Source organism: Notamacropus eugenii, chromosome 5 (assembly GCF_028372415.1).
Source record: "Notamacropus eugenii isolate mMacEug1 chromosome 5, mMacEug1.pri_v2, whole genome shotgun sequence".
NCBI lineage: Eukaryota > Metazoa > Chordata > Mammalia > Diprotodontia > Macropodidae > Notamacropus > Notamacropus eugenii.
In genome coordinates this window covers 373279669-373297132 of record NC_092876.1, presented here as the reverse complement: position 1 = coordinate 373297132, position 17464 = coordinate 373279669, and the positions used below count along the sequence as shown (strand labels likewise).

The 17464-nt window shown below is 37.4% G+C and overlaps 1 pseudogene; it reads left to right on the top strand.

The window, feature by feature from the left end:
* Window positions 1-16004: 16004 nt before the first annotated feature.
* On the top strand, window positions 16005-17060 carry LOC140509296 (farnesyl pyrophosphate synthase pseudogene; annotated as a pseudogene).
* Window positions 17061-17464: the final 404 nt, after the last annotated feature.

Genomic DNA, 17464 nt, shown 5'->3' with positions numbered 1-17464 from the left:
CACTGTACTGATTGGTCTTGCTGAATTACTTCTTTTTCATGCTTTGAAATAAGATACAAGATGGGTCACTGGTTCGGAAAAATAAGTTGTGTGTATTCAGAAACAAATGTGACGTAAAAACAAAAGGTATTGAAGATGGCAGAGTGAAAGCACTCTCCCCCCAAGCCCAGTCAAATACCTGTAAAAAATGACTCTTAAATTCTGGAACTGCAGAACTCACAGAATGATGGAGTGAAGCAAATATCCAGTCCAAGACAGCCCGGAAAATCAACAGGAAGCATCTAGGGGAGCAGAGAGCACAGTCCAGCCTGGGTCACTCTGGCACAGACGGGATTTTACCAGGTTTGGGGGGGGGGGGAGGAACTTAATCTCTGGCACCTGTGGTGGTTTCCAGACTTCACAACCTTAAAACACCAAGGACAAAGGTCAATGGAAAAAACTATGGAACCTCTGTGAGAGAGTAGAGTGGTCTGACTCTAGTCCCAGGACAGTGAAGGGGGTGGAGGAGCCCACAGCAGGAGTAGGGGCAGCAGCAGCAGCTGTTTGTGGAGCACTAGGCCCACAGATTGTAGGGGGATTGAGAGCCTGACAGTACAGCTCCCCACTCCCACTGGAAGCAGGAACCTTGACAAAGAGCTCAAAAGTCAAGTAAATGACTGGGGAAATGAACAAAAACTGTAAAAAGAATTAGACCATAGAATCTTACTTTGATGAAAAGGAAGGCTAAACTATACAAACAGAAGAAGACAACAAAGTCAAAGTTCCTATACCCAAAGCCTCCAAGAAAAATATGAATTGAAGTCAGGCCATGGAAGACCTCAAAAAGGATTTTGAAAATCAGCTAAGAGAAATAGAGGAAAAATTGGGAAGAGAAATGAGAGTGATGCAAGAAAATCGTGAAAAACAAGTCAATTGTTTGCTAAAGAAGACCCCAAAAATGCTGAAGAAAATGGCATTTTAAAAAATAGACTAACCCAAATGGCAAGAGAGATCCAAAAAGCTAATGAGAAGAATGCCTTAAAAAGCAGAATTGGCAAATGAAAAAGCAGGTCCAAAAGCTCACTGAAGAAAATAATTCCTTAAAGATTAGAATACAGCAGATGGAAGCTAATGACTTTATGAAAAATCAAGAAATTATAAAATATAACCAAAGGAGTGAAAAAATAGCAGACAGTGTGAAATATCTCATTGGAAAAAGAACTGACCTGCAAAATGGATCCAGGAGAGAAAATTTAAAATTATTGAACTACCTGAAAGCTATGATCAAAAAAAGAGGCTAGATATCATCTTTCAAAAAATTATCAAGGAAAACTGCTCTGATATACTAGAACCAGAGGGAAAAATAGATATTGAAAGAATACACCAAATACCTCCTGAAAGAGATTCCAAAAGGAAACCTCCTAGGAATATTATAGTCAAATTTCAGAGCTCCCAGGTCAAGGAGAAAATATTATAAGCAGTCAGAAAGAAACAATTTGAGTGTTGTGGAAATACAATCAGGATAACACAAGATCTAGCAGCTTCTACATTAAGGGATCAAAGGACTTGGAATATGATATTCCAGAGATCAAAGGAGCTAGAATTAAGACCTAGAATCACCTAGCCAGCAAAACTGAGTATAATACTTCAGGGAGGAAAATGGTCATTCAGTGAAATAGAGGACTTTCAAGCATTCTTGATGAAAAGACCAGAGCTGAATAGAAAATTTGACTTTCAAACACAAGAATCAAGAGAAGCATGAAAAAGTAAACAGGAAAAAGAAATCATAAGGGACTTACTCAAGTAGAACTGCTTACATTCCTACATGGAAAGAACTTATTTAAAACTCTTGAGACTTTTCTTAGTATTAGGGTAGTTGGAAGGATTATATACATATAGACAGAGGGCACAGGATGAGTTGAATAGGAAGGGATGATATCTAAAAAAATAAAATTAAGGGATGAGAGAGGAATATATTGGGAGGAGAAAGGGAGAAATAGAATGGGACAAATTATCTCCCATACAAATAAGGCAAGAAAAAGTTTTTTCAATCGAGGGGAAGAGGAGGGAAGTGAGAGGGAAAAAGTGACCTTTACTCTCATCACCTTTGGCTTAAGGAGGGAATAATATGCACACTCAGTTGGATATGAAATTTTATCTTATACTACAGAAAAGTATAGGGGGAGGTGGGAGGCAGGGGGGATAGAAGGGAGGGCAAATGAGAGGAAGGATGATTAGAAGTAAACACTTTTGGGGAGGGATAGGGTCAAATGAGAGAATAAAATAAAAGAGGGGGCAGGATAGAATGCAGGGAAATATAGTTAACTGCCAGGCCTAGAGGCCTGAGGGCTACCCGAGTCTTACCTTACCTTGCAGGTCTTCGGTTGGCCAAACCGGATAAACGTATGAGAGAAGAGACTTTCCGGAGTCGAACAAGGGTTAGGCTTTATTCAGGGTCCTGGTTACATGTGCAGGAGGAACTCTTCCTTAGGAGGGAGAGAGAAGTCTCCCAAGGAGGCAAGATCTTGCAGTAAGAGATTGGAAGCAGAAGTGGAAGTGGGGAGAGAGGGGGAAGGGAGAGCGAAGAGAGGAAAAGGGAAGAGGCGCCTTCTGTCCTGTAAGGGCCCCTCCAGCGCTAAGAGCGCCTTCAGGCTTTCCTGACCCTAATTAAGCTCTCCAGCCGTGTAGTTTGCACCTGAATACCGTGCCTGTTAGATAACAATAGGTGTGCCCAGATCCGGGTCAGTCTCAAGGGCGGGGATGCTCCTCCCATCACGTTTCTCACGGGAAGAGGCGGAAATACATGAGATAGCTCGGTCTCACTCCTCGATTCCCTGCTGTTTTCTGGGGGGCCTCATGAGAACTCTAAGATTTAGAAGTTCCCACCTTTACCCGCCCGAGACTGTCCACATGGAATTGAGCTTCCACCCCCAACAGTTAATCTTTCACAACATGACTGTTATGGAAGTATTTTGCATAACTACACATATATAATCTATATTGAATTGCCTGCCTTCTCAGTGGGGATGGGTGGGGAGGGAGGAACGGAGACAAATTGGAACTCAAAGTTTTAAACACAAATGTTAAAAATTGTTTTTACATGCCACTGGGAAATAAGATATACAGGCAATGGGGTATAGAAATCTGTTTTTTCCTATAAGAAGATAGAGGGGAAGAGGATAAGAGAAGGGAGGGGTGTGATAAAAGGAACAGTAGATTGGGGGAAGGAGTAATCAGCATGCATGCTGTCTTGGGGTGGGCAGAGGGGAGAGATGGGGATAAAATTTGGAACTCAAAATCTTGTGGAAGTGAATGTTGAAAACTAAAAATAAATTAATTTTAAAAAACAAAAGTCATTTAAAAAATTATTTTTTTAAAAAAGCATGAGCAAGAGAATGTGAAACATTTCATAAGAAAAACAACTGATTTGGAGAACAGATCAAGAAGAGAAAACATGAGAATAATCACATTACCTGAAAGCTATGATCAAAAAAAAGAATCTTGATACAATAATATAAGAAATGATTAAAGAAAATCATCCTAAACACTAGAACAAGAAAGGAAAGTAGAAATAGAAAAAATCCACCAATCTCCACCTGAAAGAGATCCTACAAGGAAAAGTCACAGGAATATAATAGTCAAAATCCAAAACCCCCAGTTCAAGGATAAAATATTATGAACAACAAGAAAAAAACAATTTAAACATGGCAGTGCCGGAATTAGAATCACAGAAAACCTAGCAGCAGCACCACTAAAAGACTGCAGGTCTTAGAACACTATATATCAAAGAGCAAAATAACTGGGATTCCAACTGAAAATATAACCAGCAAAGCATAATCCTGAATGAAAAAAAAAATGGATATTTAACGAATTGTCAGACCTTCAGGACTTTGTTTAAAAAAAAATCTGAACTTAATAGAAGATTTGACATCTAAGAACCAAGAGAAACATAAGGTACAAGGGATCTAATAAGGACAGACTATTTATTTTTTATGTGTGTCCAAGATTGTTATTAGTAATTGGGTGGTTCATAAGAAAGATTGGGGTAGACATGATCATGATATGATTTCCAAAACTAAAACCATTCAGGAACAGCTAAAAAGAGTAACTTGCTCTATACAAATGAGGTGCAAGAGGTTAGAACTGATAGATAGGAATCAGATGGGGAAGGAGAGATGCTGGTTCTGGAAACCTATTTTCATCAGGAATGTGTTTGAGAGGGAACAATACATATGCATCTAGAGGATCATAAAAGTCTTCTAAATTTAGAAAGAAATAAAATGCTAAGGGGATAGGGAAGGTGAGAGTATAAGGGAGGGATCTTTAAAGAGAAGGTGAGGGAATAATTTAAAGGGGGATAAAGAAGGGTATTTAGAATGGGAATAGAAGGACAGAGGAGGGAGCTTTAGGAGGTGAGGGAATAGGTCAAAGTGATGTATAAAAAGGGTATTTAGATTTATGGGAATGGGAAGATAAGGGAGGGATGGGGATAGGTTAAACAATAGGGCAAGGTAGAGGGTAGACATAAAGTGGAGGAGTCAGGAGGGATAGGAAATAACACATATGCACAAATATAAAAGCAAAGATTAGGAGTAGAATCTCTTAGGGAAAATATATGTTTATATATGTATGCATATATATATATGTAAGTGTGCATATATCAATATCTATATATACATATATCTATACTTAATTGTAGTGGGGAATTTGAAGGGGAGCAAAAAGGAGGAAAGGAACAAAGTAAAAAGCATACAGCAGAGAACAAAAGAAAACCTACAAGTAAGCAAAGAAAAGATGGACAGTTAACACAATGTACAGTATTTAATATATAGGCTTTCTTGAAATGCAAATTTATTGCTATATATTTTAAATCCTCTCATGTTCTGCTGTGCACATGACGTTTTTTTCTTTTCTTGTTTTATATTTGTTTTAATATTTAAGTTTATGTTTCTTTTTCTTTTCTTGTGTATTTAAGTTTTAGTATTCAAGTCTAAAATAAAATATTAAAATAAATAAAAGAGTGGGCAGGAAAAAAGAAATTTACATGATAACTTTATTATACCTTTAAAAGGAATAGCAAGTTTTACATAATGGATTTGCAGTTTCACATTCTTTTTATTACAACTGTTGTTATGTTATGGAAATGCTTCTGTTAGTTCATAAATTAAAAATAAATAAATGTAGGGGGAAAAGAAGAGTGATCAGAGAACAGTTTTTGTTCTGAACTTATCATGTTCATAGACCAGAAATACTGAAAGGGTAGCAAATAGATATAATTATAGCCTGCCATTTCTCTTGGAGATTTAAGGAATAATTACTTAGCCTAGCTGTCCCAGATCTTGCCTGCCTTTCTCCTCAAGCTAACATGCTGGCAGTGCATACACAGCCCTCCTCCTACTCTCTCATGGCTGGGCCAGATCATGCCATTTGCAAGCTGTATCTATATATTTAGGAGACCTACACAAACATACTTGGACATGTGGGCACATAATATTAAAAATGTGAAATTCCCTCAGAATCGTTACTATCCAATTCATTATCCACGGTGGAGGAACAGTTCTTCTGACACCTAAAATCAATGTTAAATAATGACAGTTTCCAACTCAACAGAAATTTTACAAAGGGACTGGATGAGCATGCATTGGCACAGGCTTATCTGGACCAGGAGAGATCCCAATATATGCCATTGTTTGTTCCAAATCAAGGTACAAGGAAACATAAATTAAAAAGCCAGATCCAAGGAACTGAGGTAGAAACAGATACCCTAGGGCAGGATTCATATGCACCAAGCAATGTCCCAATATGGTAGGAGCACACCTTGCATTGCAAGGAAACTAACTTTGAGTGTCACACACCCCAAGTCCTTATTTGGTGCATAACTCACAGGATTTGAAGGAGTTAATCTCAGTGCCTTACTCAGCTTCTAAGTGGAATAACTAAATGAAGTCGCTTTACATGTCTTTCTTCAGTGCATTTGATTGAAATACTCTATATTCCCAGCAAAGAACATTACTGTGGACCAAGGAGTCCTTGTGTTCCACTCCAAGAGCATTTGCATTCAGGTGGTGGTTAATGGAGGGAGGCCACCCCAGTAGGCAGATCACAATGCCCTCCTTTCTCTACATTTAGAAATATCAATAATTGTGCAATAATTGGTTCTGTTCTCCAGGAAGGATGACATACATTATGTACCAAACTCTACAAAGTTAAAATGTAGCATGCCTATAAGTTGGATTGAAGTGGTTTAAATTAGAATTAAATGATTTAAATTAAATTAAAATACATGCCTATAAGTGGTTTAAATTAGAATACTGGACACAAAGGAATGCTTTCAAAAGTCACTTCACTCTGTGCCACATGTCAGTTTCTTCTCTCATCCTGGTCAGATGAATGGATTCATTCATTCACCATCTATTCCATGTAGGGCTATGTCTATAATGTGGGAGATACAAAGAAATGGACCCTGACCTCACGAAGTTTAAAATCCACTAGAGGAGATAACAAAGGGTTACAAGTATATAAAGATATTGTAAGAGACATAAAAAGTGATATTTGGTTAAGGGAAGGCAGAGATCCTTTGATATGGGAAGGGACATTGAATTTAGAGTCAGAAAATTAGGATTTGAATCTCTCCTGTGCTGAATCAGTTCTCTAGGCCTCAGTTATCTCATCTGTAAAATGAGGTTAGACTAAATCACCTAGCTCCAAATCCTATCATCTCTCATCTATGGCTTCTTCTAGCTGAGGAGATGGAGAAGTTCTCTTAGATGGGATGATATCTGGGCGGGAATCAGGCAGGTAGAACTAAGGGACATAAGACTTCAAAAAAAATTCATAAGGAGAACTCTCAGAGAGCTTCCTAAAGAGATAATAATATATCCCTTGTTTCAGTTGTGCCTGACTCTTTGTAACTCTATTTGGGATTTTCTTAGCAAAGATACTGGAGTGGTTTGCCGTTTCCTTCTCCAGCTCATTTTACATTTGAGGAAACTGAGGCAAACAAGATTAAGTGATTGGCCCAGGATCACACAGCTAGCAAGTATCTGAGGCCAGATTTGAACTCAGGAAAATGAGCCTTCCTGACTCCAGGTCAGGCACTCTATCCACTGTACCACCTAGCTATACCACATTATTATTGGGATAGTATAAGAAGAGAAAAATATTCAACAAATATTTATTGTGACTATTATATTCAAAACATCATGGGGCATACAAAGACAAAGAAAACTTAGTTCCTATTCTCTCAAAGCTTACTTGTAGTCTAATAGAAGACACCAAATGTATGCACAGAGAACTACAAATCAAGGTAGAAAGTAAATGTGACCTTAGTTCAGAGGAGGGAGAACTCACTTCTAACTGGAGAGAAGGTTTACCCAGTATAAGAAATGAGTTCCCAAGAGATCTAACTTCACTGAAAATCTCATTTAGGTATAAACCGTACAAAACTGAGAATAAACAAAGATTATTCTTCATTGCAACAACTTTTTAAAATATGATGTTTTGTTTATTTCATTTCTCTATAATTGTAATAAAGAATAAAATTACTCTCTAGGCAGTAGTTGAGCCAGCACTTGCAATTAGAAGCTCCAATTCTCTCTTGATTCACCTTATGACTTGTCAGACTTCAAAAATTCTACCAACCCTGCAATACCCTTTTCCTCCATAAGAGTTGCCCATTTTGGTTACGCATGCTGTCATGGGTCTATGTAGATGTGACTCCCAGAGACAAATCAATTGATATCTTGCCTCTCCTCCAAGAGAGATTTTGATTCCTGGCAGGAGGGGAGCAGAAGATTGGTGGCCAGAAACTGGTCACTGTGCTTTCCTCAAAGAAAAGGGGTGTGTGGCTAGAATTCTGTCTGCTCTCCTAAATATTGTTAGTCTAAAGGAAATGATTTTTAGGTTCAATCTGTTCTATGAATCAATTTCCCTTAACAGGGAAGGAGTGCCCCAAGCTGTAGATCCAAGCCTTAACTTTTTTCCCACCAGATGCCAGTTCTACAAAGACCACATATAGTAAGAGGCAAATAAGCCTATTTATCCAAGTAGTTAGAAAATAGAAACAAAAAAAGATGTACAAATTAGATTATACCAGACAATACATAGAATAAATGAACTTTGTTGAAAGAGATCTATCTCAGCCCAACCAAGAGGGAGAATCCTATATCACATCCCAATAAGAAAAATCCCCAAATTTTCTAGTGTAGCAAACTGAAAGTAGGAACATGATTGAGGTGCTAGCTCTTTGACATCTTAGCTTCTTCCTGAAGTCTTTTTCTCTTTCCTGGACCTCTCATGAAGAAAATCTGGAAGTATTTGTCTTTTCTCTGAAACTGGAAGTTGGAAGACCCAAATGGCTCTCTTTTCTCCCAAGGTCTCACCAATTTCACTCCTTACACAGGTACAAAGCATTGAACAACAACAATTTAGAATTCCTTCCTCACCCATGAAATTGCTCTAATTCTTAATCCAGTGATTTTTCTATTGTCACACTGCCTCTAAATAAAAACAATTTAATTTTTTCAAATTAATTGACTATTCTGGCTAATTGAGTTCAAATACACATATTACATGTGGACTCTCCATTTTTCAAAGAACTTACTTAAATATTTAAGTCAGAAGTTCTGAAACTTTTTTGTGTCATGGATTCCTTTGGTTGTTGGGAAAACCAATGGACCTCTTCTCCAAACATTGTTTTCAAATATTAAAGGAAATTAAATATTTCAGTTAGAAATTAGTGAAAATTGAAATATAGTTCTTTTCCTCTCCAAGTTTATGGGCCCTCTTAAATTTAGCCATGGATATCAAAGAGTTCATGGAACCCAGGTTAAGAACACTTGCTTTTTGTCCATTTAGGTATCTCAAGTCTTTACCACCATAGCAAATAGCTTTCATAAATGGAAAAAATCCATTATGTGGTGACCAATCTTCTGGTAATGGGACTCTCTGCATTTAATCAAAGTTGATCTTTGGCTAACAGAATGCAGCCTATCACCAGTCTCATATTTAAGACATTTCCATCTTGGTAGGATCTATCAGAGTTTATGCCCTATTGGCATATTATTAAGAACCCAGAGATTCTTCCATGACAACATGAGATATCATAGTAGAATGTTATCAGAATTTTCAAACAATTTGAATATACTAACATCTCAGTACCTTATAACTTTACTAAACATAATTCAGTCTTTATATGCCAGTGAACAAGGCATTTTGGTATCTTTCTATTCTTTGGAGTTTTCATTATGAGCCTCTATTATCGTAATATGATATTTCAAACAAAGTATTTGAGCTTTCTAGTTGTTTGTATTGTGGATGAGTAGAAGTTTGTTATATTTAAAAATTAGAAAGCATCTCATAGTTTAAAAGTATTTTACAAGTATTTTTACTAGCTACTATCTGCAGTGAACATTCCCTGGAACATTTTAAAAGTTCGAGTGAAGGATCATTTTATCTGAACAACAAAACATAAAATCTAAGAAACAGAGTTTAGTTATAATGGAATGGAATCTACAACAGAGTTAATATGACACTTAATGGTATGATAATAATTATCTTACTGTATGATAATTCAGCATAAATGACAAACATTTCACATAAATGACTGTAATTCTTTAAGACTTCAACGGCAGAATCAGTCATTTATGTGACTCTTGCTTATCATTTATGCTTAATCAATTTTTAATCAAAGCAAATGGAATCATTTATGAGTCCTAAAGGAGAGCTACCCAACCTAATACCTTACCTACACACATACATGCACACCATCACCAGCACAACCACATTTCCTTACCCCTTTCTTCAAAACTACATTTGCCTGCCCCATTCCCTTAATTGATGCTAAGATCCATTCTTCTCCCCAAGATTCTCTCTTCCAAGATGCAATTGTGTCCTCTTGCCCCTAAATAAGTATACAATCCTTTTTAAGCCCTCCACCAGTTGCCTCCCTGAGTCACAGATTAGTTCCAGCATTAAGATCCCCCTCCTTCACCTTCCCCCAATGAGAAAAAATAAATTAAGGACTGTCTGTGACCTAAAGATGGCTCTACCCATGGTAGACCTCTTCCTGAAACTGACATCTGTTCTTAGGAATGTTTAGAATAGTTAATCTAGCAAAGATGGGCTAGAAACTGATATTCTCATTTTCTTCTGGATATAGTTTACTCCATTATTTCCATTCCATGTCCATAGGTGAAAAAACCTCAAATCTTGACCTGAGAGGCTCTGTTAAAAGAACAGAGCAATCTGCCAAGGCTTGTATTCTTCAGTCTTTATATCTTACTACCATATTTCTCAAATGAACTATGTCTTTTCTGTTCTTCTAAAATGCCTAAAAAAAATTATTTATCACATTTACTTGGTCATATAAGAAACCACAAAACCTTTTCAAAAGATAATGTCCAAATTTATGCCTTGGTTTGCCCCTTTTGTTGGTCATGTTCATTATTCAGTTTTCATAACAGGAAACTGTGACCATTTTTGCTAACCTCCCAAAATAAAGAGTTTGTCGTTCTTTGCACTCTCTCCTTATCAACCATATTTTTGAAAGAATTCTTTCCCCATTAAATGGAAAAGTATCTATTTTGAGATATCCAAAATAGAAACAAAAATATTCTAGATCTCATTAATAAACTGCCAGAATTTCTTTGCTTCCAAATGATTAAAAAAAGAAACACATTTTTCCCCACTGGAACTCTGTCCCATGCATCTTTTCAAGAAAATAATGATGTTCTGTGGATATATTAACAACCAAATGAAATTTCTCAATCCTACTCATACACATTCTTTTTTTCTGTTGCTTAACTCTCATTTCCATTCTTTAAATTATAAGAATTTCAATTTTACTCTTTCAGCTAAAAGTTCCTCATCCAATTCAGATTGCAGCCCTTGCATGTCGCAGTAAATTATATCCAAAATTGCTCTGGTCTAAGAAATTCATCATCTCCATTGACCTTTTCAAACTTAGTCCATGAATAAGTAGAAAAGAGTCAGATATGAGAAATATTATAGACATAGAAATGGCAAGATTTAGCAACTATTAGATATGTTGAGTGAGGGAGAGTGAGATGGTAGAAGATAATTCTAGGCTTACAAACCTGGAAGACCAGGAGAATGATAGTACCTTTAACAGAAATAAGGAAGTTTGAAAAAGTGAGTTAGGTAGAGAATGACAAGGAGTTCTGTTTTGGACATAGTGAGTTTGAAAAGGCTCTGGGACATTCAGCTTGAATACCCAATAGATAAATAGTGATGCTGGGCTGAAGCTCAGAGGAGAGACTAGGGCCAGAGCCATATGTCTTAGGGGAGGGGGAATCCACTCCAAAATGAAGCAGCATTTGATGACTAATTAGAGATATAATCCTATGAACACATTGCTTTTATATGTAGCAACCCCATGCTGCTTCTGAGCATTCCATGGCATTTTATAGCCCTTTCTGGCTTGGGGTCTTGCTCTATGTCTGTAGGGAAAGAAATAGAGTAAATTTACTTTCACAGATTCTTCTACCCATGTGACTTCCTTATTGAGTTCTTCACCATGGGTGATGGCTAGGTCATTTTTATGATCTGCACTTTACAGATATGTTTTTCCTTACTAAGCAGAAAATTTTTTCCATTCCCATAGAGGGCATTAAGTTCACAGCTTGGAAATCTTCCTAGGTAATTGATTTGCCAGTATTAGAAATATGCTTTGGTTTGCTGGCAATATGCCAGAGCTTGTATTCTTCAGTCTTTATATCTTACTACCATATTTCTCAAATGAACTATGTGCCTAGAGCTATGGTAGCTCCTGGCTCCAGGCTCAGCACTTGTATTTACTGTACATATATAAATAAATAAATATTACATAAATAATTTACATATATAAATATGGATATTATACACACATCTAAATATATACATGTAATAGAAATGTATATGTATGAAATATATATAGCATAAATATGAAGTCAATAAATGCAGTTTATTATTTATTATTAACAAAAGAGTTAAATACAAGGTAGTTTGGGAAAGAAGGCAGTACCGGTTGGGAAGACCAAGAAAGACTTCTGGCAAAATATGTTTGGTAGCCATCTTCCCCCAAATGAGAAGTTTGTAAGTCACATGGAAGGACAATTCATATACATGACAGAGGATAGAACCATAGTAAGGAGCACTGTAGTAAAGCAGGCAGAAAGAATGTTAGAGTGAGGACACCTGGTTTTGAATCTCCTTTCCAACACTTTGTCTCCAAGTGCTGGCAAAAAAGAGCCTGAATTTTCTCATTTGTAAAATGGAGGAAACAGTATCCGTACTGCCTCCCTCACAGGGCTGTTATGAAGAAATGAAGTACTTTATTGAAGTATCACCAAATACGAGAAACAAATGATAGATTAAACCACTTTCAGATAAGGGGGAGGATCATGTGAGCTGAAGTTATTAGTGAGAAGAAGGGTTGTGTTTAGCCATGGCCAACTCTTGGTGACATCATTTGGGGCTTTCTTGGCAAAGATACTGGATTGGTTTGCCATTTCCTTCTCTAGCGTATCCCTGTTTTACAGATGAGGAAGCTGAGACAAACAGATGTTAATTGACTTACCCAGAATTACATAATTAGTAAGCATCTAAGGCTAGATTTGAACTCAGGTATTCCTGACTCCAGGCCTTGCACTCAATCCACTGCACCACTTTGTTGCCCACAAGCTGAGTCTTAGAGGATGAGTGCAATTTGTATAGACAAAGGAAGAATGGTCTATGATGGAATAGCATTAGTAAAGTCACAAAGTCAGGAATTGTTAACATTCTTTGGGAGTAAGGGAAAGGTTTGGATGCAGGAGGAGAAAATTGACACTGGCCTGACTAAAGTCAAGGATTTTTGGCCTGACCATGTGATTCCACTATTCACCTCAAATGTGGCTACCTATAACTCCTAACATCAAATATAAACTACTCTCTTTAGGCTTTTAAATCCTATACAATATGGACCCAGCCTATCTTTTCAGACTCAGTAGACATTACTATTCATTTTGATCTCCAAGCTATAACCAGACTAACCTTCTCTCTGTTCCTCACTCACGATCCTCCAATGATCACATCTGTGTCCTTGCACTGGCTATCATCCTCTAAGACTCAAATGCCCCCCCTTCCTTACTTCCACCTCTAAAAGTCACTCTCTCCCTTTAAGATTCAGTTTAAGTTTCATATTTTGCCAGAAGTCTTTCTTGGTCTTCCCAACCGGTACTGCCTTCTTTCCCAAACTACCTTGTATTTAACTCTTTTGTTAATAATAAATAATAAACTGCATTTATTGACTTCATATTTATGCTATATATATTTCATACATATACATTTCTATTACATGTATATATTTAGATGTGTGTATAATATCCATATTTATATATGTAAATTATTTATGTAATATTTATTTATTTATATATGTACAGTAAATACAAGTGCTGAGCCTGGAGCCAGGAAGACCTGAGCTCAAATCCAGTCTCAGACACTTACTGTGTGACTCTAGACAAGTCACTCAACCTCCTTCTGCCTTGGTTTCCTCAAATATAAAGTGGAGGTAACAACAGCACCTACCTTGAAGGGATTTTATGAGGATTAAATAATATTTGAAAAGTGCTCAGCCCAGTGGCTGGTACATAGTAGGCACTCTATAAATGCTAACCCCCCCCCCTTACTTAGTTTCTACCCCATTAGAGTATAAACTCATTGCAAGAAAAAACTGTTTCACTCTATATATCCCTAGCACCCCCCATAGTGACTAGAATAGAATAGGTGATTAGTAAAGCTTGCTGTTGATTCATTTTGGATTATTTTCAGTGGTTCAGTCATTTTTTTTCAGTTGTGTCCAACTCTTCCTGACCCCATTTGGGATTTTCTTGGCAAAGATATTGGAGTGATTTGCCATTTCTTTCTCTAGCTCATTTTTCAGATAAAGAAACTGAAGTAAACAGGGTTAAATGACTTGCACAATGTCACACATCTAGTCTCTGGGGCCATATTTGAACTCAGAGAGCCTCATCTTCCTGAGTCCAGGGCCAGCACTCTATCTAATGAGTCACGTACCTGTCCTATTTTGAAATGTAACTCTACCTAAATATTTTGATTCCAATTTCCACATGTGTCTTTAGTCTAGATTATGAGATTCTGAAAAGCATCCATAGTGTGAAATGGATGCCCATTAATGCAGGAATGGTTGAACAAATTGTGGCATAAGAATGTAATGGAATATTATGATAGTACCATAAGAAATGGTGACTGTGCAAAATTTAGAAAAACTTGGGAAGACTAGTATGAACTGATGCAGAGAGAAATAAGCATAGCTGAAAGAAAAATGTACATAATGACCACAATGATATAAAGGAAAACAACAATGAGAGACTTCCAATCGTTGATCAATGATCTGTCATGGCTTCAGAGGACTAGGTAGCAAATCATACCTCCCACCCATCAGCAAAGAGATGGAGGACAATAGATGTGGAATGAAACATACATTTTCAGATGTGGTCAATATGTTATTTGTTCTGCTTTATTATACTTATTATATCAAAGAAGAGTTCTTTGGATGAGGTCACTGAGAAGTGACTGATCATAAAAAAAGAAAAGGTTATCCAAGAAAATGTTTAAGTATTCACAATAAATTGACACCTTCTGCGTGACTGGGAACAAGTAGCTTTTGAAAGTATATAAAAAGATTGCATGTGTTCTTTGGTTTCTGAAATGTCGAATGAAATGTGAGCAATTTGGTACCTTTAAACACCTCAATTCAGGATCTAGGAGATTTTTTTTTATTGAAGTGTTATGAATTCTTTAATGTAATTTTCCAGAGCTGTGGGTTTTGTCCCTGGACTGGTGACCTATAGAGCATGTGATCATCTAGTTGTTGTTTGTCCTTCCTTCTTAAAGAGGACCAATGATATCATGAGGGTGATGCCTTGACTTGCATGTCAGCTGGATGTAATTTAGGCAGAGCTGTGCAAAGTTGTCAGCGTCATGCTCTCCTTCAGAGTCCTCAAAATCCCATGGCAAGACAAAATTCAAGACAACAGGATGTAATGGATGACCTTGACCTTTCTAAATTAAGGTCTTTCCCAGGCTTCAGTTTGTCTAAGGCAATAAATGTTTACCTATCAACTGTGTGGATGGGTTCAAGCATCAATTAAACTAATCATTTCTTATCTGGAATTGATTTTTATTTCTGGAAAAAATTGTTCAGCACCAGAGAGCCTTATTAAGCAAGGACTATTAGGAATAATTTTTCCCCATGACGTAGTTGTCCAAGTACTTAGTGTAATTCTTATCTCATCTTCAGATTATGAAAGCAACATACCAGTCATAGATGGGTGAGAGGCAGGGCAGGGAATAAGGGAGGATGATGTTCTGGATTCAAAGCAAAAGACAACTCTGAGCTTTGACCTTTGTCTCCATGAATCAGGTGCATAATCACAACTGTTATATTTTCCAGTTCACTTTATGAAGCTGTACTTGAATATTGTTGGATCCTTCATTTTCACCTGCTGGAACTTGTGGGCCATCAGCTTAAATTACACCTGTAAAATATTTTTATATAGTGTTTTCACATGTGGTTCCACCTCCCTTGCAAAATCTCTAATTAGAAAGCTTTCTCCTCAAGTATCTGTTTTTATTTATTTTTATTTTACTTATGCACATATGTGTACTTATATTTGTGGGCTATTGTTGGGGGTGCTGTTTTATTTTACTTTGTTTCATTGTGTTAGTATCACAGCAGGGACAGGGAATCTGAACTTGAAATAAAAAGACCTAGGTTCAAATCATATCTTTAACACAATAGCTGTTAAGCTGTTCTCATGCCCTCTGCAATTCACCAGTCCAATGGCAAAGCCCACGGTTATGGAAAGTTATATTAAAAAGTCCATAAATCTATTCTAATTTTTGTAATCCCCAAAGGAATAGCTAAATAAGTTGTGGTGTGTGATTGTAATGAAATCTTATTGTGCTATGAGAATGATGAGTAATCCCCCCAGAGAAGTCCATGGCTGCATCCAGGTACCAGAATGAATGGAGATCAGAAATCAGTTTTTGCCCAAGAGAAGCAAGACTTGGTCCAGCACTTCTCTCAAATTGTAAAGATCGTGACAGAAGATGGGATGGGACATCCTGAGATAGGAAATGCCATAGCCAGGCTCAAGGAGATCCTAGAGTACAATGCCCTTGGGGGAAAATACAATTGAGGCTTGTCAGTATTCATGGTATTCCAGGAGCTGGTGGAACCCTGAAAGTAGGATGCTGACAGTCTACAGAGAGCACTAGCAGTGCACTGATGTGTGGAGCTGCTCCAGGCTTTCTTCCTAGACATCATGGATGCTCCTCTGGGGGACAGCCCCTCTGGAAACAGCCATGCTGGTATAAAAAGTCTGGCATTGGCTTGGATGCCGTCAATGATGCAATGTTGTTGGAATCCTGTGTCTACCTCCTGCTGAAGCATTACTGCCATGGGCAGCCCCGTTGCCTGAACATCATCGAAGTCTTCCTATAGAGTACTTACCAGACTGCGAGTGGCCAAACTCTTGATCTTATCACAACCTGTTGGAGCAAGGTTGATCTTACTAGATTCACTGAGCAGTGATATAAGACCATTGTCAAATACGAGAGGGATTTCTACTCCTACTTACTATTTTTTGCTGCTATGTTCATGGCAGGCATAGATGGGGAGAAAGAACACACCAATGCCAAAAGGATTCTTCTGGAGATGGGGGAATTTTTTCAAATTCAGGGTGATCACCTTGACCTTTTTGGTGACCCCAGTGTAACTGGCAAGATTGATACTGACATCCAGGACAACAAATGCAGCTGGCTGGTGGTGAAGTGCCTTCAACTGGCATCATCTGAGTAAAGAAAGACATTGGAGGAGAGTTATGAATAGAAAGATAAGAATAGGTTGCCAAAGTAAAGGAACTATATGAGAAACTTGAATTGCCTGCGCATTTCACCAGCTTTGGAAAAGAAAGTTACAGTAGACTGATTGGACTCATTGAGAAGCGTTCGTTCCCCCCGCCCTTCCCCCATCTATCTTCTTGGAAATGACAAAAATCTACAAACATCAGAAATGACCAACAAGTTGGACATGAGGAGGGGGACTGGGAGGGCAGGGTACCATGTGTGGAGTTAGGAGAGGATGTACTCTCAATAAATTATGGCTCATTAAAAAAAAAAAAGAAATGAGGAGTAAGCTAATTTCAGAAAAACCTGGAAAGACTTAGACAAACTGATCCAAAGTAAAGTGAGTAGAACCAGAAGAACACTGGTATACAGTAATAGCAATATTGCACAATGATTAACTGTGAATGATTTAGCTATTCTCAGCAATACAATGATCCAAGACAATTCCAAAGGACTCATGATGAAATATGCTATTCACCTACAAAAAAAGAACTGATGGAGTCTGAATGCAGATTAAAGCATACTATTTTTCACTTTATTTTTATGGGTTTTTTTCCCCATTGGATCTGTCTTC